This window comes from Stigmatopora argus, chromosome 11, assembly GCF_051989625.1.
Source record: "Stigmatopora argus isolate UIUO_Sarg chromosome 11, RoL_Sarg_1.0, whole genome shotgun sequence".
In the NCBI taxonomy this organism is placed as follows: domain Eukaryota; kingdom Metazoa; phylum Chordata; class Actinopteri; order Syngnathiformes; family Syngnathidae; genus Stigmatopora; species Stigmatopora argus.
The window spans coordinates 7,734,258-7,759,172 of NC_135397.1; the positions used below are offsets into that span (position 1 = coordinate 7,734,258).

The following is a 24,915-nucleotide window of genomic DNA, read 5'->3' on the forward strand; positions in this document are numbered from 1 at the left end:
TAAGACACAGGGACGTGATCAGCATGCGTAATTGCCACTGCCGCTCAAAAGACGCAAGTGAATACGGACGCCCGAAGCCAATCGGGTGTCGCTACACCGGCGTCTTGCGCACTCGGACGCTCAACCAGATGCTCCATTTCTGTGTGATATCAGCCCAAAAGACAGTGTAGCAGAGTAGGGGGGGAAAGTTCCTACCTTCCGTACGAGTTAATCCGAGCGGAGATGATCCGAGTGGAGGTGAGCCGAGCGGAGGTCCTCTTATAACCACCGAGGCGGCGGACGGAGCCCCCGAGCGAAGGCGCACACAAGTCGGAGGAGGAGGAGGAGGAAGAGGAGGGGGTGGCGGTGGCGTCGGTGGTGGTGGTGGTGGTGGTGGTGCTGGAGGGGGGGCACACCAGTCTGGATTCCCATGCACACGGGCACTTTTTTCCTCTTCCTCTCGTTCCCCTGGCTTCCTTGTTTGTTTGTTTGTTTATCTGTTGTTGTTGGTGGCGGTGGCGGCGATGGTGGTGGTAGTGGTGGTGGTGGGAGTGAGGTCGACGTGTTTCCATGGAGCGCCTCCGGAGCGACCTGAATGACCGTGGTAGAGCCTCATCAGCAGAGCCCGCATGTGTGCTTGGATTGGGACCGGAGTGGAGAGAGGCTCGTCTTCCTCATTCTTCCTCTTCCAGTTACCCCCACCCACCTTCTCTCTCACTCACTCTCTCTTTCTCTCTCTCTCTCTCTCTCTCTGACAAGCAAACACTCCTCTTTTCTTCACACGCCTTTTTTTTCCTCCCTTCCCAATGTCTAAACTCACTTGCTGCCAGGGACGGCAGTAGACGTTTTCCTGTCAGCTGTCCTCTTTGCTTTTTTGGCAGTGCTACTTGGAATTAGGTGCGACTTATACTACAAACATATATGGAAATATTTAACTCGTTCGGTGCCGTTAACGGCGATAGAAAGTGCACTACTTTTTGTTTGTGGTATGATTTCGCCTCGGCTGCCGAGCGGAGTGGAACCCAGGAGCAGGAAGCGGGCAAACGAGAGTTTAGTGCTGGTGCACGACTTGGGATGTTAATGACAAAATAGCCCTACAAATAATAAAAACTGGGAAAAAATGAACAAAAATAGAAACTTGACTATGGAGACGCACGCCGACGAACAGACAAACATAACTCGCGACAGGAAGCAATACCCCTGCAAGGATGTACAAAAACGGGGTTTGAATACACAGACAGGGGTTGATGGCAATCACAAACAGCAGGGACACAGCAGGTGAAATTCATACAATCATGCAGACAGGACACACAAGGAAAACACACCCATCCAGCCAAAAAGCCCCCACAAAACTCCAATTTCACACCACTATCTACAGATATTATGGCAAAATGTCAACTTTAAGACACAATATCAGACTTTCACCAGGAAAATCGAAAAATGTTAGGGTTCTCTGTCATGTTGAGGTCCCCCTAATTCATTTCGTATCAAAATAGAAAACAGAACCTAATTGAATAAAACGTATGTGTTATCAAATTAGAATGCAATAGCAATATGTTTAATATGATTTTGGCTCATGTGTCACTGATTCTCTCGAGGCAATGAGAAGGCTGCTTTATAAATAAACCGGACATGTCTTCTCACTTCTCTACCGCTTGTCTTTCTAATGATATTTTCCTGTCCTGGCTTTCTATTTCCATCTCAGTGCGAGCTCTGAATTACACGCAACACCGATTTAAAATTCTGTTATTTAAAGTCACACATTTCACATCATGTACTTTCATGTTCTCGTATTGTGATCCGCCGATATGTACCATTTCGTTCCCTTTCATTTTGCAGTGTCACATTAAAGCTGCCAGGGAGAGGAAGGGGGAAGGGAATAGAAGAAGGGCCCTAGGCTTTTTTTTGGCCCACCCTCTCTCTCTCTTCCCCAAAATAGTTCCTTTATTTTCAGCAGCCCCAATAAGACATGAGTGGCTGCAGGTGAAAAAGAGTGGAGGAGAAAACAGAGAGCTGGCATGGCAAGGTGGACGTCATGTGATCACGCGAATGGTTTTAAGGGGCTTTAGTTGTTTCATCAGATTTGGATAGAAACAACCACGTGAGCAACATTGGTCACTAACAGTTATTTCTATAGTCGATTAGCTTATTGTCTGCCAGAAAATATGCAGTGAGAAAAGATGGCCTGTAATATGTATCATTATGAAAGTGTATTCTTGTCTTATAAAAAAAGGCAAATGCTGCAAATATTTCATTTTGGTTCATAAATTCTTATGCGTTGATTGAGGACTGCAGAAATCAGACAATATTTACTGTTCCCCCTTATTTGTTTTCATTAAAAGAAGAAATATAAAAGCATAATGACACAAAATGAATGGAGAGTAATTTACATTGAAAAATTGTAAAAGGAATGGATAAAATCAACCAATCACGAATGTGCCACAGCACACTAAAGACTTAAGGCTGTGCCCACATATCTTCTGCTGGCTTACTGGCGACCTACAAGCGAAATAAGGGCCAATAAGTCCACCTGCTGTGTGTGCATGTTGTCTACTGGCAACTTCCTAAACTACAGAAGGCTACCGTCTATTGGCTAACTCCTAACTGTAATCCACAATTAATTAATCAGCCCTGAAACAAAAAATAAAAAATCTCTATCTCCAAGGATCGATAGATACTGACCTTTGCTGCATAGCTACCGCATTTCAAAATAACTAGCTCAAAAATGAGGAAGTAGTAGCAATTCAAAGATACTGTCCACAAGAAGAACAACAACAAACACCTAGGTGACGACTTCACAGTCTATAAATACATGCCCATAAGGAAAATTAACATAATTGACTATCACATTGTTTTCGGTTAGTAAATATAGGATGGCAACTCTATATTACCTTAAAATAACTATAAATTATAATTTCACTATATGTCCGATTATTATTATTATTATTATTATTTTTCCTTTGATCGCAATATACAGTCAAACCATTTTGACTGGGTGGATTTGGGGAGTGATGATCCTGTTTTGGCATTTAAATGATGGTTCTAAAATGTAGTGTTCTATTTTTAAGGATGTCATGGTTCCTTAAAGAGATGTTTTTTTTCAACTGACCAGAATTGAAAGGAAAGTGTCAGAGAAATTCATGTAGCATGAGTGACTCAGTGTTGCCTTAGTAAGCGTCGTCCCTTTCGGCTGCATTACTCAGGCTCGCCGTACTCCAGGTAACCTGTGTCCATGTGCGCGTTTAAATATTGACTCGTCTCTGTGCAAAATTTGCGATGACATAAGGCTGCCTGTGGCTGTGCATCAAGATCCCAAATGTATGAATGAAGCGTCAGGGTTTGTGCACGTATAGGCCATTCATGCTACTTTACCCTCATAAAAACTGCGTGTAAATGCAAAAGAAGGGTCAAGACAGACTACTGAGGGACTGTGTGGTAACCTAAGTCTCAGTCTGCAGAAGGTCCCCACCTTGTGGACTTCCTGTGTGTGGCTCCAGTTTTTTTTACCTAGGTCTACAATGTCTTCTGTGTCTTGTGTCTGTCTTGCTACTGCAACCAAGAATATGGGATGAAATAAAATTCTAATCTAATCTCTAAATCCATTTGGAGAGAATTTGCAAGTGTGTGACAATAAAAATGACAAAATGAATTTTGGAGTAAATCTTGTACAACTCTTGATAGTGATAGAGGATATATTAGATTTTTTTTGGGCTGACATTGACATTCGCTGCCAACCATCCCACTTCAAATGGATTGGATGTCTACGAGTTAAAAACTAATTTGTGGGAGGGCACATCTTGGCCAGAGGAAGATTGTTTTAAATATAGAATTAGATGAAGCAGGCAGGCAAACGCTGGCCATAAATCAAAACTTTCTTCTTCTTTTTTTTACGCTGGGAAGCCAAGACGAAAGAAGAGGTATTAGAAGAACTGATGGGGCTTGGAAGAAATATGGCACGGAGGCAAAGAAGAAGGTAAAAAGCAGCAATGCGGGGGAACACAGCGGTAATAACACACCCGTATTGCTGCACTTGAAAGATAAAACCCCTTTTTTATTGAAATTGTAGCCAGCAAGCAAACGCATCTTTACTCACGTTGGGTGACAGTTGGAAAATAGTATTTACTGTGATGATGTTGTTATCCATTTGATCTCTTTTCTTCGCCTTTTGCTCTTCTGGGATTTTGCACTATTCATTATTTTTGTGGGACCGGGCACACTAAGTGGTTGGCATGGGTGAAATCGAATTTGCAGGCACAAACCGAGAACAACAGATGACCCTTTTAGCCAATCAGAAGTCAGAAGAAAGCCATTACAGGAAAAGTCTGTATATAGCCAAGAGGAAATTAATACTTAATAGAAATAGCTTTTGTTTTTAAAAGAAAGTGAGAAGAATAAAGTGTACATCATTTAATTTTATTTTTCATTTAATTTCAGCGATGCATGCAATTTGAAATTATTTCACTTTATTTGATTTACAGTACAGTTGTATTTAACTTTTATTTTCACTATCATTATATATTTCATACTTGAGATTGTGTTGTCATGATGTGGTTCATTTTTTATTTATTTGCATGAATAATTATGTGGCTAACGGTTTATTTTCTATATTCACAGTTTTAATAACCAGAACTTTATAATGTTAAAGTTATGGCTGCTATAAACAGTTTTTATTTTTTTTCTGTTTCAGTGTTGCTTGTACTATTGTTAGATCTCAATTATCTTCAATCTCAAATAAAATTTCTAAAAGCATGATAGTTTTTCCATTTTTCCAAATGCCATTTCACACAATTTCATGCTTTTTCCGTTTATTGTCCCCTTCCGAAATCTTTGGAGCTTTGTGTTCATTAGCAGCAGCTCGAAACACGCTTGACATTTACACAAGTGCTAATCTCAGAGGACATGTCCTTATGATGTTTCCGCTTAATCGGACAAACACACCCACATACACGCACGCACGAGCGCGACACAGACCCTGGGTCACCTGTGGACATAAAGCCCCCCCGGTAGACCATAGGGTTGAGTTGAGGGCGAGTTGTGCCCAACTGGACATGGCGCAGTGTCATTATAAGAGCATGTGTGTATGTCTGAATAACATATAATTCAGTAAATGTTCACTGTAAGCAAAAAATACGCACTGAGAAAAGATGGACTATAATATGTATTACTATGAAAGTGTATTCCTGTCTTATAAAATAAAGGAAAATGCTGCAAATATTTCATTTTGGTTCATAAATTCTTATGCGTTGATTGAGGACTGCAGAAATCAGACAATATTTACTGTTCCCCCTTATTTGTTTTCATTAAAAGAAGAAATAAAAGCATAATGACACAAAATGAATGGAGAGTAATTTACATTGAAAAATTGTAAAAGGAATGGATAAAATCAACCAATCACGAGTGTGCCACAGCACACTAAAGACTTAAGACTGTGCCCACATATCTTCTGCTGGCTTACTGGCCACCTACAAGCAAAATAGGGGCCAATAAGTCCACATGCTGTGTGTGCATGTTGTCTACTGGCAACTTCCTAAACTACAGAAGGCTACCGTCTATTGGCTAACTCCTAACTGTAATCCACAATTAATTAATCAGCCCTGACACGAAAAATAAAAAATCTCGATCGCCAAGGATCGATAGATACTGACCTTTGCTGCATAGCTACCGCATTTCAAAATAAGTAGCTCAAAAATGAGGAAGTAGTAGCAATTCAAAGATACTGTCCACAAGAAGAAGAACAACAAACACCTAGGTGACGACTTTACAGACCTGCAGCCTATAAATACATGCCCATAAGGAAAATTAACATAATTGACTATCACATTGTTGTCGGTTAGTAAATACAGGATGGCAACTCTATATTACCTTAAAATAACTATAAGTTATCATTTCACTATATTTTCCTTTGATCGCAATAGACGTTCAAACCATTTTAACTGGGTGGATTTGGGGAGCGATTATCCTATTTTGGCGTTTAAATGATGGTTCTAAAATGCAGTGTTTTATATATATATATATATATATATATATATATATATATATATATATATATATATATATATATATATATATATATATATATATATATATATATATATAATTTATTACCTATTTACTTATGTCTAAAATGTCTTTTCCTGTCTGTATTCTCACCCTCTTGCTACTGTGACAATGAAATTTCCCGAATACAGGATGAATAAAGTTATCTAATCTAATGTCTGAATAACGGGCAAATTTGACCATTTTAACTCATTGGCTGCCATTGACGGTGATAAACATACAATTAACTTTGACTGGGACCGCTTGGCGAAATTAAATAGCATCTTGAGCTCAGCTAACGCACTAATGCAGTATAATGATATTGACTGCGCATTCAATACGTTTGTATTAGTCTTCTAATTAAAGTCTAAACGACACAACTTGTTGACCTAGGAAAGTCGGTTCACTTGGATTTCACGGTAACGCTCATTCAGTCACATTTATTTGCGTACGTATAAGTTCCATTTCATATTCATCCCAGCAGACGACGAGCACGTATGGCGGATCAAATGCTTTCTATCGAGTGACATCATCTGGCTGCGAGGATGAATGATCTGCATATTACATAATTTTTGGCAGTTTGAGCTAATCTTCTCCAACAGAGTTTCGCTTCAGGCTTCCCTGGCGTCAAAAAGTGTGTCTGGTTGCTCTGTATGTCACAGCCTGGTGCAGCATCCCGAGGATTTAATCAAGTTAAAGGCCGCCAGGCGTATTTGCGCTGCACTTTGGTGTGACATTTCTCAAATCGGGCGGCAGATTTATCGCAGGGGAGGTGCGTTGCTGGCGAGATTTAGTGAAAGCTGGGAGACAATGTTAGAAGTCAAATGGAGAGTGCTATACAGATGATTCGTCTTTAAACTGTTTATGTGACTTTTTAGCTAGGGATTAATATTTAAATTTGTCTTTACCGTTTAGGGTCATGTTACAGATGCGCTCATTTCCTGCAAATTGACGGCGCTAGATGCCTCCCACCCAATCAAAATAGATTGGACGTCGAGCACTGTCAAAGAGATAAAGACAAATATTAAAGGCCTAAACCAGGGGTCGGGAACCTTTTTGATGGAAAGAGCCATAAACAATTCATATTTTTTAAATGTTAATCCTTGAGAGCCATGCTCCGGATTTAAAAGTCAACATACATGAAAATGTGGGCTTTTTTTAGTCATTTCACCACTTTTAAAGTACAAAAAGTATTTGAATTATTTTGACAACATTGTTACGTTGTTGCTAATCAATGAATATCAATGAGAAAATCCATGCAAAAGAGTGTAATGAAAAAAATGATTATAAGGCGCTGGGGTAGTGTCAATGCCATAATACCAACGTAACGCTCCTATTCCTGCGCTTTCTCACCAGCAGTTTCCATAGTTTACCTCACAGGTTAGTGGAGAGCCATATGCACCCATCAAAAGAGCCATATGTGGCTCCCGAGCCATAGGTTCCCTACCCCTGGCCTAAACGAAAGAGAATTTTTTGTGTTTTTTTTATATATAAAAAAATACAATCATTTTCAGAAAAAAATATAACTGTAGAAAATGTATTTTTAGGTTTAAAAAAGATGCACGTTTTAAATAAAAAATATAAATATTTTAGTAAATGAAAATGTATTTTTAGTTTTTTCTTATTAATTACAATATACTTATATTTAAGGGTCTTTGGGCCTTTAGTTAATTAACTATCAAAATATTTTTTGATTAATGTGACAACACAAAAATGAATACAATACAATAAAAAGTGGAAGAGTATTAATACACACTTGACTTTTTTTCCTTGAAAACTTTTAACAAACTTATGCTATCCTTCTCAGATAAGTTGTGGTCTAAATAATGCTCTCATATCAAACTTCATTAAATTAGACGTGGTGTCCGTCAAAAGTAAATTGAGTCCATAAATAAATAGACGCGCAAACCATATTAGGAGCAAGCCCGCCAAAAGAGACATTTCCCCATTTTCATTCCATTCATCCGACGCCGCACCTACTCGCTTTCTCGAGGACAAGGTCGGACGCTTACTGTCAACTGAGCGCGCTCACTAAATCATGCGGGAATAAACAGCCTTAGCCCAACAAAAGCCGGGATGGAGTCACCTTCCTGGCCAGGACTTTTAGTACAGGCCAAGTGAGTCATCGCGCATGAAAGGACTGCAAAATTTCAAAAGTGGAAAGAACATTACGTCTGCTTCGTCTGTGTGGTTATAACAAAGGCAAGTATTTTTGTTTTGATGGAGTATGACAAAAAGTCCTTTTGCAATTATGAATTAGCACATAATGAAGTGGGCTGTCTGGCAATCCAGTTAGGGTTGATTATTCCAAAAAGTAAGTAGCTAATCGCTTGCACACAGTTGACTTCATTTAATTGAATTAGTTGGCTTCGCTCCCGTTGTTTGGTTCTGTTAGTAATGCCGTGTGCATTTTAGTATGGTGAATGATGTCAATTTCTCCTGGGCACAAAATTCAGTAAATGTTAAGTTGATTTGTATTTATGTTGAGCTGTGAAAGTATTTACTAGGGACTAAGGCGGACTTCCTTGTATTTTATGGCATAGCTTCTTCAGGCTTTTTTGTGGGTCTACTCATGATAGAGATGCTTACAAAATTTCTATGAGCTATGTCAAAGTAGCTTCAGGGGCTGAATTTTCAAGATAAAACCATTCGCAGGGTCTGTATTTAAAGGTGGAAGACTATTTTAAAGCATGGATTCTTCCTACTTTTTTGTGGGTTAAACTATGACACATGACCAACTACGTGTTGCTAGCAAAAAAATAAAACAGATTCTGTGGATGCATTATCAAAATATAAACCTTGGAAGGATTTGTCTTTGAAGGACTACCAAGAAAAAACAAAATTCTATTTCAATAATGGCTCCTCAAGACTTTTTGTTGGTCTACTGGTAATAGACATGCCAAAATTTCATTCTGCCATGTAAAACCATCTTCAGGCACTGAATTTCCAATAATGTCCAACAACGCTCGATATTTATTGGTTTGGCAATTAATTGTATCGTACTGAGTGTTTGTAACAGTTTCATTCTCAAGTGGAACTGAATAGAATAACCCAAAAAGGCCTAATTAACTCCTGTAGACATTTGTTCCGTTTCCGTGACTCAACCTCCTTTTAAGGCTATTAAAAGAGAAACCTGAATGAGAAAGACATTCATAAAGAGGATGACTTTAGCACAGATAAGAAACAGGCGTCTCTGTGTGGAAAACACGGCTGGAAAACCAATTGTGCCAATAAATCTTGGAGATAATTGTGACACCACTTGTCCCTTTATCTGTTTTGGCCATTTTTGGCAACTTTTTCAATTTGTATTCATGGTACTATGCACTCATGCTGCAAAGATCCCAAAGGAAGAGAGGAAAGGCAAAAGAAAATATTGATGTTTTACAGCTGTAACAGTTTCTACACTTTAGGCAAGACTTACTAATTCAAGATGTTGGAATGTGTGCGGGAAAAATAGATACGTCCCATTGTCAAAATGTCTTCGTCAGACGGCCAATTACTTCGCTAAGTGGTCTAGTCCGACTTCAGATGGATTCATCCACTGGTTGCAAAGTTTGTCTGAATGCTTTTCTTCCCCCTCATGTGTTCCGATAAGATTTGAGCAAAAGAGGAAAACAGTTTTGCTTTGTCTGATCTATTTGCTCTCGAAGTGTGTTTGTGTTTGTTACGCCATGTAACCTTTACCACGATGGCCAATCTAAGCCTCACTTGGTGCAATCATTTCCAGATAATGAACCTCAGAGAAGCACGAACTGTGATAACAAGCTACACCTTCTTTCTGTCACATTCACACGTTTGTCGTTGGGGAAGCGTCTGCATATAATTTGCAATAATAAAAAAGGTGATTGAAATGTGTTATCTTGGCAAAAGCAACATTTACTGCAAATGGTAGTCACTCGCAAGTCCCAGTCAAAAAGAATTAGTTTCTTCAATGGCAGTTATTTAATAGACTTTACTGTCAAAAATGTTGGTTTTGGTTCTCAATTGTTAACTGGTGGATGTTGTATTTACATACAGCACTTTGTTGCAAATTTAAATTTTAAAAACAACCTGAGTTGAGTTCTACATTCTTGACTAAAACTAAAAAAAAAATGGGGCAGTCTTGGGCTTCTACAAGTTTTTTGCAAAACAAAAGCGATATTTAAAGAATTTGGGGAAAGTGTTAGAATGTTGCCATGGAAGGCTATTATTTAAAAAAATGTTTTATAACTTTCATCAAGTCTTACCCAAAATGTGTTGCATTTTGAGCGTCAATCATGTGACGAGCTAGCTACGTCACATCTTGTGGCGTATAGATTCGAAAAAGGTTTCCATTGCACCCTTATGATAGATTCTTATTACTATATATTTTTTAAACTAGCTCTACAATGTCTTATGTGTCTTGTGTCTGTCTTGCTACTGCAACCAATACATTTCCCGAATACGGGATGAAATAAACTTCCAATCTAAATCTAGTCTAATATTAAAGCATCTGAAATCCTCATCATGAAACAGGATATTTGACTATATTTTGAAGTTCAGGTGTTTCCTTTTCCGGTTTAGTATTGCGAATTAATATAGTTAATGGAACTGCAGATACTCTTCCAATAATTTGGAGGAGAGTGTATTTTAGCAGGAAATTGAGCCTCATTCATGCGAGTCAAAAATACAAAGATAACACAATCATGTAATGTTGAAATGGTACATTAAAAATATGGTAGCTTTAATTAAATGTAGCCTGATGAGTTTTATCAGCGATCTTTTCAAAGGCTTTCGCATCCGCGCTGTTTTGTGTCCTCTTCCTGCTTTGGCATTTCCCTCATTTCCATCTTAATACCGACTAGTGGGTTTTGCTTTGCTTTCATTTCCCGTCTTTCCCTCCCTGGCACGCGCTGCCTAGGAAATTGCTTGAATCTGTTGCCTCTGACTCCCCATTGGAGCCAAATTGATTGAACAAAGCCGCATTGGGGCATTTTGTCATGCAAATGCAAATTTTGACAGGTCGAACAGGGTTCAAATAGTGAGAACAAAAGTACAACAGGCGCATTGTTGGAAATGATTGTCATTTAATATTTGAGTAATTACACAGCTCATAAAAAGCAACAACAGTTTGGTCGGAATTGTTGCTCTAGTTCTTTTTTTTTAATTGCGGGGGGTTACGGAGGATTATTTTGTTCGTATTTTGATGGTTTTTGGGTGAGGTTTTGCAGGTTTTTATGTTTTTTTGTAGGTTTTGTCCCGTAGTTTTCACCGTTTGGTGTTTTTTTTTCAACGTCTTTGCTGCTTTTTTGCTTTCTAGTGCAGTTTTATCCATTCTCCATATGTTTAGTTAAAAAATTATGAGGTTTACAAGGTTTTTTGGTGTATTATTTTTAGATGTTTTTTTCTGGTTAACGTTGTTAATTGGTGCAAACAAGTGCTTAACGAGTGCACACATTTTTTCTCACTCAGCAAGACAAAATTGGTATTCAGTTTACATCTAATATTACAAATAATACAGTTTCAAAAAAATTTCCATTGATGTTAAAATGATCGATCTGGAGTGTTTTGCAAGTAAGTATCCAAATGGTAATTCTTATAATAAGTATGACACTTTGTATTTGCCCTCTTGTCTGCTTCAATCACTCCTGGGCAGGATCATGATGAGCAATCGCTTCTCGCCTCCCCACTCTTTGCCGAGTCATTTCTCCCGTCGCGAGTAATCTACCGGGTGACGCCGTTGACGACTTTGTCGCTGAGCGGCTTTGACCGTCCGCGGATGGGAAGCGTTAATGAAGTTTAGTAGTCAGTGACAGAAGGAGATAAAGAGCACGATTACTTGGATGTAGTCAAACATTTTGATTTAACGTGTTGGACAACATTACATTGATTATTAAACATCAAAGATAAGACAGATTTACAACCCTCTCTGATGAAAAATTGGTATTTTAAAATAACATAATGTAGGATAATGACAAGGCAAGGATGGATTTACACTTGCAAGATACAAAGGTGAATGAAATGCTCGTGTTGTTGTGCTCCAAAAAGATGTGATTTTATCATGGAATTAGAACCAATCCGATAAAAGTTTGCAAGTATGAGGTATATCTGAGAGGTGTGCAGAAATGACAAGGACGATATAATCAGTAGGGGTGAAGTGATCATAATAAATCAGACTAGATTAGCATTGAGTGGTTGGAGCTTTTCAATCTTGATGGTGTTGGCAAAGGGCAGAAATTGACTGATGGCTTAACCTCTTGTAGTTATCATTTTGATTTTAATCATCATTTTCAGGGACTTGATGATCAAATCAAACCATCAATTGATTTGGACAAGAACAAAATCAATTATAATTTTGCCAACATTTCTAAAATCCCTGATTTTCCTGCATATCTTGTGACTGTTTAGTTGTTATTTTGGAAAAAAAACAAATTGGGCCAAAAGGGTTCAAATGAATTTGGCCTTAACTTGAGGACAGATTATCCAATTTGACAAAAATATCCAAGATTGTTGATACGGTGAGAACAGAAATGGTCAAAGATCGCAGAGGTCAGAAAATCGGTTTTCGATTCCTGTGTTACTAACATTCCACCAGACTAGAAAAATACATACGAGTGCCTTACAAAGGGTTAAGGTGCCGTCCTACATTATATATTTTATATGACTGGTTGTGTGTATGCTATACTATGTCATACTTTGTCTCCTTGGCAGCGCTGAGCAGCAGTTTGTTGTCACAACAAGTGTAAATGAATTAGTCTGCTGGACTGGCTGGTTTGTGTGCCTCTATGCCACACCGTGTGCAGGTGCTGTGTGGGTGTGTGAGATCATTTCAAGTGTTCAACACCCAATGTTTGCATTATACAGCTAGGCATTTCTCATCAATTGCATGTAAATGATGTTGCAAGTTCATAATTAAACATGAAAATGTAACCCGGTGTTTAATTGCGAAAAAATCTTCAATGTCCAGTTGAAAAGAGAGAAACGTGTTATTCCGGAAAAAAAATGGATGGCTTGATTAGATTATAAGAATTTAAACGCTGTTTTAAGCTTGCTTGGATTCCTCCCAACTAGAGGTCTATCTGCTTTTGACAGACCCAGCTGGAAGTGAAGTGTCATACAAATACACGCATACAAACATGACAGGGTTTGCACCGACAGTGCTGTGATGTTGCACACGGTATCGTGCAGAAAAGGGAGCCATAGGGGAGCGCCACGTAGATGCCAACTGTCGTCCTGCAAGTGGATATGCTTTAGAGCTCGTATAGCGCCCTGGCAGCTGTTCACACAGCAGACATAAGCTCTCTGTATACTTGGATACTTTACCATAATGTACGCATGCATTTGTTGAAATTAGATTAATTTGGATGAAGCGTTTTAACTGGATCGTCAAACTTTGATGCCATTCTCCACCCACGTGTAATGACGAGAACTCAAACACTTCATAATTTAGAGTGCCCCATCTGTTTAGTATATGCAAACTCAACTTGGTAGTAGGTCGACATTTTTAAGCAACATTGGATGGAATTTTGGGGGGTTCTGCCCATGGTAGGCGTTCCTTAATTCATTTCCCGTATAGCTTATCCTCACAAGGGGTCACGAGGGAGGTGGAGCCTATTCCAGACAAATATGGGCAATAGGGACCCCCTGAGTTGGTAATCGGCCAATCGCAGGCCACACAACCATTCACGCATACACTCATACCTAATTTGGAGTGTTTTAGCATGTGTGTTTATGTCATGTGTAAGGCAACCAGAGTAACTAAAGAACGCTCGATCTTAGAACTGTGAGGCCGACGTGCTAACTATTCAACCACCATGGTAGACATGTCTACCAAATTCTATACAGCTAGTATGTAAAACAGGCCTTAGGGGCTGAATTTTCAACTTATTCCAGTAGATGTCTGACTTTGATTCATCAAAATGGTCAACTTTTTTAAGGCTTTGCAGCGAATTAAAGTATGTTCATTTGCTGAGCCCTGTCAGTTCAAACAATACACTCATTTAAGTTCAGAGGTGGACAAAAAGAGCCACATATTTGGACGTCTACCATTGTCAACCCAAAATAGGATGTCCTCATATGTCACAAGGTACAATTTCTGCTTCAAGCCGTAATTGGGTGGCCTAATTGTGTCGACCTGGCGAAACTAGGATCATGGGTGCTACAGAGGTCTGTTTGTGGAGAAAATCAACAAAGAAAAGGCAATAAGAGCAAATGCAAGGAAGAAGAAGGCGAACTGCTTGTTGTTGTCAGTGTTTAGGCCTTTGGGACACACTGTCAACAATCAGACGTCAGCCTCCTGCAGACTCGCAGCCCCAAAGGAGTCTTTGTCATTGGATCACTGTACCTCCAGGGAAGAAGGTATAGGACGGAGAGAAGAGGGCTTCACTTGCTTCCTGTCACTGACCCCAATCACTTCACTGGATGTGAGTGCAAAAGTATAGGAGTCTTGTATAAGCCTGTCATTGGCCGTCAGTGCTAAAGTGCTAGGGCTTCGCTTGCAGTTCCTATCCAAGAGCTGAGTGGACTCTAAGCATACAACACTCAAAGGAAAATGAATTGAAGAGAAAAGAGGCTAGTTGAAAGCATTCTGAAACTGCCAGGTCTGTTTACAAAAGCCACTTAAACTATAATTGAAGCAATTGTGTTTGTTCATTTTGAGAGATCCAAAAGCAAACATAACCTTGGGGGGAAAAAACTCGACTTCCTTCAAAACTAAAGAAAAATAAAGTAAGAAAAAGACAGATATGCAGAGTTTACTTTTAGAATCTTCTGGAGTCACCCCTTCATTTTGGCCATACATTTACATGGAAATCGGGATTAAAATCCAAATTTCCGATTTAAATAAAGGTTAAACAAGCCTCCAAATAATTGGGCACTATGTCATCCCGGCCTTGACATGGTCCATCAGATAAAGTAGAGGCACACGTATACACCATTCAGGAAGTATGATTAATGTTAGGGCCAAGCATACAGCGTGAAGGCCTTTTATGGAATAAAAATTGCTGGTCATGAAACACAAGAAGCCATTTCTCAAAAGACGGTCTTCCATTTTGGCGGTGTGTTTAGGGTCACAATGGCTTTTTCTAAGGGTCCTTAAAGTCACCTCATTAGGTACTTTACTGAATTTGATAGTTTGCAAAAAAAATTGTCTATGTGGGAATTTGACAAAATTGCCCAATTTCGCATTAGCAAGATACCCCATAAAAAGTGTCTGCTAACTCTTTCAGTGTATTGATGCTGACAAACCTCCAATCATGTGGCTTTTTTATCATTCTACTGTGAATTTAAATGAGTGTATCACTAGTATAGAATAGAGATGCCATCCATTTGAACTGGAAGGCTGGCAGCAAATGATTCCGTTCATTGAGAACAGATGGGACGTATTAACGTTTTTTTATCTTACTACTGCTTATGACTAAGAATGAAAAAGAGGAGAAACAAACCTTTTTAATGATAAAAGATGAGAATCTAATGGCTCTTTTTGTAAGTTCTGTGTTCATGTAGCCATAGAACAAAATATTGTGTGGCGCTTGAAAAAAGGGATTTGTTATGACATGATGTTTGGTAATGAATGAGTTCATTTAAAAAAATTTTTTTTTAAAAACCCATCACTCTCACTTTGTGGCTGGAGTAAGCAAAAGTCTCCTGGACTCTTAACATTTATAATGTAGCATGAATTATAAATGAGGCCTACTTTTAGACAAGGGCACTCGCTTCTATTGATGTAATATGATTAGAGTCTCGGGCGCATTAAAACAAATGCGTTGATAAATGCCGGACAGCGGTTTACAGGCATCACATCAGAGAATCCGACGCCATCCACGGCAAATAAACTCGTAAAGGCCTTTTACAAGACTTGTTTTCCTTGTAAGATAACAATTTCATCTCTTTGACATTCAGTCCATGTAGAGAAATGTTTTCAAACAGCCGTGCGAGCAAATTAATCTGAGTGCCATTGAGACATTGTGTCAGAATGACACCTTTCATTTACAAATAGACTCGATTTGACAAGGAGCAAAATTAAGACATTAAGTGAGAATGATGCAGCCCATGAAAAAAACATTCGCTTTCCTCCCTGCAGAAGTGCTTTTTGCATCAGATTCCTTTCATGAAAGGATTGGTTTTATCTATTCTTGGATTTGTCCTCACATCTCGGAGCAATCGGAGTTGACGGCAAAGGACAACAGTAAGGAGTTTACCAACGCTGTTTTTTTCCACATGGTTTGCCTCTAGCCTTGAGAATTGTTAATTACATCCGCCAAATCGGTGGAATCCGTGGGTTGAAAAAAGATGCTTCTTGTTTCTGCAGAAACCGCATTGGTTAAACTGTATGTGCTGGATCAGTTGGAACAAAAACCTGAACCTACAGTCGACCTTAAGGACTGGTTTGCCCACCCCTGCACTAAAACATTGAAGGTTTTCTTTTAAATATATATTATTAAAAATATTTTGTAGTATTATATTTGTATTATATCAGTACATAGACTCCGGGCATGAATATTGACCACACAGTAACTTTGACATATTACTACCTACAACATCCAAACTACGGAAAGAGATCAGCAACTATAAATTAACGTATTGACCGAATGATAATTGCCAGCCACTCCTGCTCAAAAGGGATTGGACGTCTATCACCATCAATGTGAATATAAATATGTTCATTAATGTGTTGTCCCTTATTAAATAAATCAAACGCAATGTCTCTGAAACATTCCATGTCAAACATCTATCGTTGTTCAATGGCAATTAAATGTCCTAACAATATACAAGAAATGCTTGGTCAAATCTCTCAACGTTATGGACCACTGAAGTAGATAATTGCAGTCACTGTGGCAACAAGAGCGATGCGTTTCCTCTTAATCACAAGCCATCATTTTTAGAGCTTGCTGTTCCAGTCTTCACCATGTTGCTTTTAATCAACGGTTTGATTTTGGTGCTTGTGCGAGCAGCTTGACAAATAACAACAATCATCTGATATTATCTTGTACATCTCTCGTTGGTTTGTTTGGAAGTTCCACGAGTCGCTAAGTGCTCCGGCGGTCTGTCGACTCGCACGTCTCGGCGCTGGCTGCTGAAGAGGTCTAAGCCAACAATAGCAGTTTATCTGAGCCTTTATTTATGAAAGGGGATTTGCTGGACTTAAGTAGCTGGCGCTAGAGCCGACAAAGCAAATCACTAATGGTTTGCTCGCTTTGCCTCAGGAGCACACGAATAAAAATAAAAAAGAAAGGATGTTGGGGCAAACAAATCGATCGTCTTTTTTTGCCTGCTGTCTTTATTTAGAGAACTCTTAAGTTTTAAATCCAAGACCCGCCCCGTTAGGATGCGCAACAATGACCTACAAACAAACTACTGGATTTTTTGGACTGTAAGCTGCTACTGCTTTGTCTTCATTTATACCCTGTGGCTTTTATAACGAAGCGGCTTATTTGTGGATTTTGTTTTTGGCAAATGAGCTTCATATTTATTCCTCCAAAATAAACGTTGCCACTTGTTGCCACAATTTTAGCTTTTGTATCCAGGTTTATACACCAAAAAGTCAGAAATGTATCATACCCAAAGCTAGCAGGCAAGCAGTCGGCAAATCTTTTTTAATGTTATGATGAATTATTAATATTCACCTCTATTCTGACCTTCGCTGCTGTATAGACAAAACTGCCAAACGACTGAAGGCGGGCCTCAAATGGTCGCTGACAGGTTGGACGCTTGACCGCATCTTCAGGTCAGACAGCGTCAATGAAAATCATTACGGCCACAGATAGCTTACATTACAATAAGAGAAGTGTCCAGATGAATAATTCAGCACGCCGTGTGGTCATCCGAGTTAAATCTTGCGAACAAATACTCTTGAGTATCTCGCTCTCAGCAGGACCCAAAATTCCCTGGCAGAGGGCTTAGCGTTGCATGCTTAGTCACAGAACAAATCTGATGATAAGCGTGTGGTGGTAGCATTTAATCCTACACATCGCAATTTAGGAAGCACAACAAAAACACAGGCTTACATAACGGGGCACCGCTGGTATGCCTTTTGTTTATCGTGGCAAAACTGCTTGAATCATCTCGCTCGCATTTGTCGGTCTTTGTTTTATGGCCTTATTCTGATGTAGGCGGACTCAAGTGGATGCTGAAAATAAAACATCTGCATAAGGATATTTGTAGCTTGCTTATAGGATATGTATATGGATGTGCATCAGAGGGTGGCCGGCCAGTGGTTAGCGCGTCGGCCTCACAATGGGGGACCTGGGTTCAAATCCAGGTCGGTCCACCTGTGTGGAGTTTGCATGTTCTCCTCGGGCCTGTGTGGGTTTTCTCCGGGTGCTCCGGTTTCCTCCCACATTCCAAACACATGCATGGTAGGCTGATTGGACACTCTAAATTGCCCCTAGCTATGAGTGATTGGTTGTTTGTCTCATTGTGCCCTGCGACGGCTAAATGAATGAATTAATAAATACAATAATACAATACCTTGGGCAGCAATAAACAAAATTTTGGGTGCAAACCAATTGCAACAGTGCTTTTATCCTGAGTAAAAAATACACTTGAGAGAAACGAAAAGGTAACTGAGGGGTATCCAGCAAGTATACATCCTGACCTCTACCGTCCCCCTGCTAATGGATTTCCATCCCTACGGTGGAAAATGTTTTAGGCTAAAACAGAGACAGAGATGAAAATATAAAACACTCTACATTTGGTATTTTAAAATTCTAATAATAGTACAAGTTGGGGAAAAAACAGTTTTGCCTTGATTTTAGACCATTTTATCCTCTTTAGATATCAACATTTGTGAAAAACTAAAAATGGAAACAGGACGTGTAGTCTGTAGTTCAACAACAGTGGCCTGCCTTTGTTGCTTATTGCCATCATTTAGATTTCCTCCTTGAACAAAAAGACTGTTTCCGTGGAAACAATGGTCTTTTGTTGGACGATGGCAAGCTACTTGGCAGTAACCAAACATAGAAAACTGCCAACCAGAAGACTGCGTCTTGGCCAAGTTAAACGGCCTGTGGGCATCTGGCCGTGCCGAGGTAACTACAGACGGCCATCGACCTTTAGTGGAGCAGCCAGGAATGTTTCTGTTACCTTTAGAGAGTTGTTCCAGACTACTTACTCATTTGTAGCTGTCTGGCTGGGCTAATATGTCACACTTGTCAAATTAAAGAGTACTAGAAAGTGTGTTCATTACAGTCAACACCCTGATTCTCAGAGTGATTACTCAGCTTTTTTTTTGAAAACTGAATGTGAACCAAGTACCAGACCATTCAGAAATAACATACTATATGACTACCATTTAATTGAATTTCTTTATGGTCTTCAGATGGGACAATGACACAAAAACCCTGCTCTACCTCTGAATTGGGTTCACTTAAGACAAGGTGGAAGAGATAAGATATTCACCAAAGGAATCTCACCTTCTAGCCACCCTCCCTAAGGCCATTATAATCAGAAGAATCTGCTGATTAGAGCTTTAACATTTGCATTTTCCATTCAAAAGACCCTATTACTGCATTTCTTTTATGTGCCGACAGAGCAGGGCCGATGGTTATCTTTTGGCTGGCAGATGGTAAAACCAGAGGGTTGATACCTCCATCTTGGATTCGTTGTCATAAACATGTTGGCAATTTTGAACTTGCCTGCCTTGTCTCTCTTGACCTCCGCCCAACATCCTCCTGTTTGTCTAATTTCCGCCTTTCATTTAGACTGCATTAAAAATAACCGCATTCGCTAGCTGTGTGTTCACCGCTGGCCATGAATGTAAGTACAGCCGATTGATGCCGCACTTTGATTTTTTTTCTTTCTGCACCCTCAGCAACATCAGCAAAGCCCCACAGGCTGGGGTGTGTTTGTATGTGGGCCTGATACAAGAAGATGATGCATTTGAGAGAAACGGTAATTACCTGTTAGCTTTAGGAGAAAATACTGGTTGAAATAAAACGCGGCCAGTGTCAGTTCAAATCAATCAGTCAATTTCTGATAGAATTTTGCATTTCAATCCGCTTCAAGAGGAAAACGGGATTTAGCAAAACAGATTAGCCTTTTGGCAAATTGACTCAAATCACAATCTATGTATAACACACTGGAGCTAAAGGCTGTATACGAGGCTATGATTTGCCGGAAAAAAATAACCAGCTCAGGATTAGCTCTCGGTTTGCTGCGTCCATTAAGGATTTTTCCTAGCGCTCTGCCGGTTGTAATTCGCAAGCAATTATCTTCAAACCTTCAGGGATTATTGACCTACATCCAAATAAGAGTTTGGTGGGATTGAACAGCTACCCAACTCAAAACGGATGTACATAGTAATTTCTCACGAGATAATCAAGTCAGTTCATCATCTAACTTTGATTTGATTTGAAGACAAGGGAAAACAATTTTATGCCATTACTCGACAGAATTTTATATATACACATTTATATACATATATACACATATTTATGAGCCCTGCACAGAAAGAAACTACAAGACTGTTTTGTCAAGCCATTGTTAGCCTCACATATCAACTTACTCAAATAGTCAAGAACTGAAAAACAGTACGTGGTGTGTGGTTTGTCTGATATACCCCAGAATTGACCAGTTGCAATCGAAGATGATTCATTTTCCTACCATTGAAACCTGACAAACAATCAATACAGTAATATCGTTTTTCAAAGACTGATGATCATCTATATCGGCAAGTTGACTCTGAGGCTACATATTGATATTCGTTAGTTGTCAGCATGCTAAAATGTTGCTTGATATTATTGAAGAATGTTGAGCTGATTCCAATAAATTTGAAAGGTCATACTAATATACTGGTAATAAATAATAAGGCCAACATTGTTCCACAGTGATGTTAAAAAAACAGCATACTTATTTTCGTACATGAGCTTGCTTGACATTTGCCTTGGCATCGATAAGGTCGCACTGCTTCTTAGATTGGATGCACCATAGCTCTCAGACTCGTCAATGTTGACATGACACAAATAAGCAAAGCAAAAGCCACCCTGTGGCGCGTCCCCTTCTCGCTAAGGATTAAACAACAGCATCTGATGTCATAAATCACTTCGCATTTTACGTCTGCGAACCAGCACGCGCTCTCGGTTGTCACGTTCCCGCCATCCGGGATCAACCTAGCCTCCCCAACGAGCGCTAATGGCCAATTTCAATTCGTGACTTGACTTTGGCGCCACCAAAGACTGCGCAATTACTGCCACAACGGACAATGTCAGGGTCAAATTACCCTGATACAGAAAGCCGGGTTTGCGCGAGAGAATTGGGATTGGATGACAACGATGGTGACCTTGGCAACAACCCATTATCGAGGGCCTCTTTGGAGAGCAGGTGGGTGGGTGGCGGAACACTGCGGCAATCTTCCCTTGCCTCGAAGGGGATGGTGGCAGCCCAAGGGAGAGACTGAACAAAAACCACAATGAGGCTTTAACTCCATTTCTATTGTGGAATCCCCTTAACCATCTCTTCTGCTGTCTTGGCAACCATTCCTCACTGGACCAGATCACCTTGTCACCTTTCTACCACTTCCTTTTTGCGCATTTCTCTTTTCCACAAGCTGCCTATTTATCGAGCAATCAAATGCCTACACAAATACAAGGATTGCTGCCAGCGCCCACTGAACTTTAGTTCTTAACAAGAAGTCGATAACTAATTAAGATGGCGCACACTACGGATGGAAGCCATTTATGTCTTTTGTGTAACTAAATTGAATCACACTGAATGAAAGAATAATAGTCAGAATGCACGAGTGGAGAATGCGAAAGTTACAAACTGAACCCGCTTCGATGCGTATGGAAAATGTGTTGTCGCATGCTGATATTTGGTTAGTCAACATACAGATGGCTTGGGAGATTCATAATTTTATTATGGGAACGGAAACATACAGGTTTTTTGGTGCTGTCAGCATGATAGGGTAGATAGCACAAGAGCTGGTGAGTTTTGTCATATTGTTAATGGTCACAAGGAATTGCTGAACTACTGCTAACAATGCTGTCAGGATGGATTTTTCAAGATACTACAAGTTTTTTCTTCCTTAAACTTCCACTGTACATAATAGAAAATAATAAGCTTGTGTCTTTTTAGGCTCCTGGTATTAAAAAGCCTGATCTGATCCTCTCCGTCACGCTGCCGTTGATCCATCTTGGCATTTTTTCCGCAGGGCTCCGCCATGCCAGCTGTCACAAACCACCACCCTTCGGCGCAACCCTCCCTAAGACCAGGCTTCTTTCAGGCGCCGTTCTTTCGCCAAAGTGACCTTGCATTCTTATTCCACCCCGATAACAGGGTGTGACATTCATCCTTCTCAGAAACAGTACAATCATATATCTAATAATCCCATTTAATGCTAAAAACTGCTTTTGTTGCTGATAGTCCTTAAATAATCTTTTATTACAGCCTACTCAAAGGGTGACCTATAACTCATACTGTATATCATCTCTGTTGAAACATCTCCAGGGACAAACAGATCTTTTTTTCTTTCTTGAGGATCAGCTGCACAGTACAAAAGCTGCCCATGTGGTCCCTAGGCAGACTACTTATGATGCAACTGTTGCTTTAAAGAAGTGTCACTACAAGCTCTCTTTCAACTTATTATTTGCCATTGACGGTGATAGACGTCTATTAGACTAAAAAAAATGTGTGACCGGACGTTTGGTCCCCGGACGTTTGGTCGACCAGACGTTTGGTCGACCGGACGTTTGGTCGACCGGACGTTTGGTAGAACGGACGTTTGGTAGAACAGACGTTTGGTAGAACGGACGTTTGGTCGCCGGGTTCGCTAGCTGTCAAATTATGACAGAGTTTACTGTTGATATTTTGATATGAGATATTTAGATATTAAACTCATTCTCTCTCTCTCTCATGATTATAATTTTGAGAGCTGGTTTCAACAGTAACAACCCGGCGACCAAACGTCCATTCTACCAAAAGTCCGTTCTGTCCGGTCGACCAAACGTCCGGTCGACCAAACGTCCGGTCGACCAAACGTCCGGTCGACCAAACGTCCGGTCGACCAAACGTCCGGTCGACCAAACGTCCGAGTACCAAAAAAATGTACCCGTTCAATGCGGTAGTGATGCGCGAATATGATCAAGTGTATAATAACCAGAAGAAGATGAAAAATATGTATTCATTTTATCTTCACTATCTTCAAATATAATATACATATCATGACTGCTGTACAGCCAAAACACTATATAACTTGGTATCAGTATTTTATGTCTATTGTCATTATCACCATATATAGACATGTTCCTGAAATGCAAATTTTGGCAACAAATCATCATCAAAACTGATGAAAAAAATCTATTTAAAGAAAAAACTTTTTTAAATAAAAAAGATTATTTTAAAAAAGTTGTCACTGATAGATGTATAGCGCCATAAGTTGCAGCCAGTTATTTAAAAAAATAAACTTTCTTTTCCTCTGGGCAAACCGCACATTCCCACCAATTACTTTATCACGAAAAGATGTCCAATTCATTTGACCTGGGAGTATGGCAGCCAATGATTCAAGAATGGCACAGAGAATATCTACAAGCAAAATTGCTGGCAGCGGAGATAAGACCACCTCCTCCTGTCGGAACATCTGCCCGAAGCGTGGAAGTCGTATCAGCCATTAATGGTAGGCTGACAAGTGATGAAAAAGGAAGGGATGAATACACAAATTTGCACTGCTCTGTCATTCCCTTCTAGTGCATCTGATGTCTTTTTGTAGGGCCTTTTCCGCAGTATGTTATCTACCACTTGGCTGTGGTGCGTGTATGTATGCGTGTGAAAAGTGATTGCGTAATAAGAGTAGCAGCAGGGGGTGGGGGGGGGCTGAAGAGCGCTCAAGGATTAAGCAGTAAACATGTATAGCGTACAGGGCTCCTGTTTCGATGGACAAAAGGCTCAGAGCCTCAAGATCGTCAATCAATTAGTCTCTTGTGCCGTCCCACTTTAATAATTCAAATCAGATTATTGGGGTCAAGTCACGCTTCACACTCCTAAAACCACCGGTGTGAAGGTCAAGGCACGGGGGCAAGATATGAGATCTGTGATGGTACATCATGGGCATTGAATTCAGGTTTCTCGGATTTAAAGAGAGGATATTTCATTTTCGCTCTACATGGCAAAAAAGAAAATATTTGCTATTGAGGCGCTTCACACCCCGGCCCTAGACTATCACATTCCCGAGAATTTCCCATTAAAGCGTCTCCGAAAAGTTAACTAACACACATCTTCAAAGGCTTGTTTTCTTGTCGTGATAACGTCGGAGGTAGAAAGCCATTTCCGAAGGCAAAGCCGTGATTCACGTCAGCCATAATCTATCAGCAGTTGAGCGAACGCTGCATTATTTATTGACGGGGCGCAATCTAACGTCTGGTCGCAGTCACAGGGTAGAATAGCTCAGTAATGTCCTGACAGATTTGCGGAAACATCCGCTGCGTTGCCTGAAGTGGAAGGAAGGGGGAATTTTATGAAAACGTGCCACAAACGAGATCAGCGCTTGCCGGGGGGTTAGTGACTGGGCAGTGACAGTGTTCGTTTCATAGCTGCCCCCCAGTTCAAGAGCGTCACAGATGGGGTGACATCAACCCCCCCGTCACAAGGGCACAAAAGGTCACTGTTGCATAAGACGTTTGTAGCAAACCAACTTTTTGTATATCATGACTTTTGAAACACGTCTACTCTTTTTGTAAATCCCTTAATGATCACATTTAACTCACTGATTTATACGTGTAGTAGTGTGGAAAATCACCATTAAAGTGATTTTTATAATTCTTAATATCATTACCAGTAAACAACAAGAAAATAAAAAATAAACACAATTTGAATTGAGCAATAGCAGTAATCGGACTACGTTAAACTAATACACAATAGAAATCCAATTACACAATTTATCCATTTAATGACTGCCATGAAAAAGGCTCGTTAGGACAATAAATCACACGCTACTGCTAACACGGTTGGGGC

General features: G+C 39.9%; 1 protein-coding gene across 4 annotated transcripts in view; it reads right to left on the reverse strand.

The window, feature by feature from the left end:
* Positions 1-24,915, reverse strand: part of slc8a1b (solute carrier family 8 member 1b) — a 119,189-nt gene that overhangs the window by 74,603 nt on the left and 19,671 nt on the right. For 2 of the 4 annotated variants that reach the window (XM_077612681.1, XM_077612684.1), the window contains exon 1: positions 196-665. The exons of the other annotated variants lie outside the window; for them this stretch is intronic. The gene's annotated coding sequence lies outside the window, so the exon portion shown is untranslated. Of the gene's footprint in view, positions 1-195; positions 666-24,915 lie in introns of those variants that run through there. 4 annotated transcript variants of the gene reach the window in all.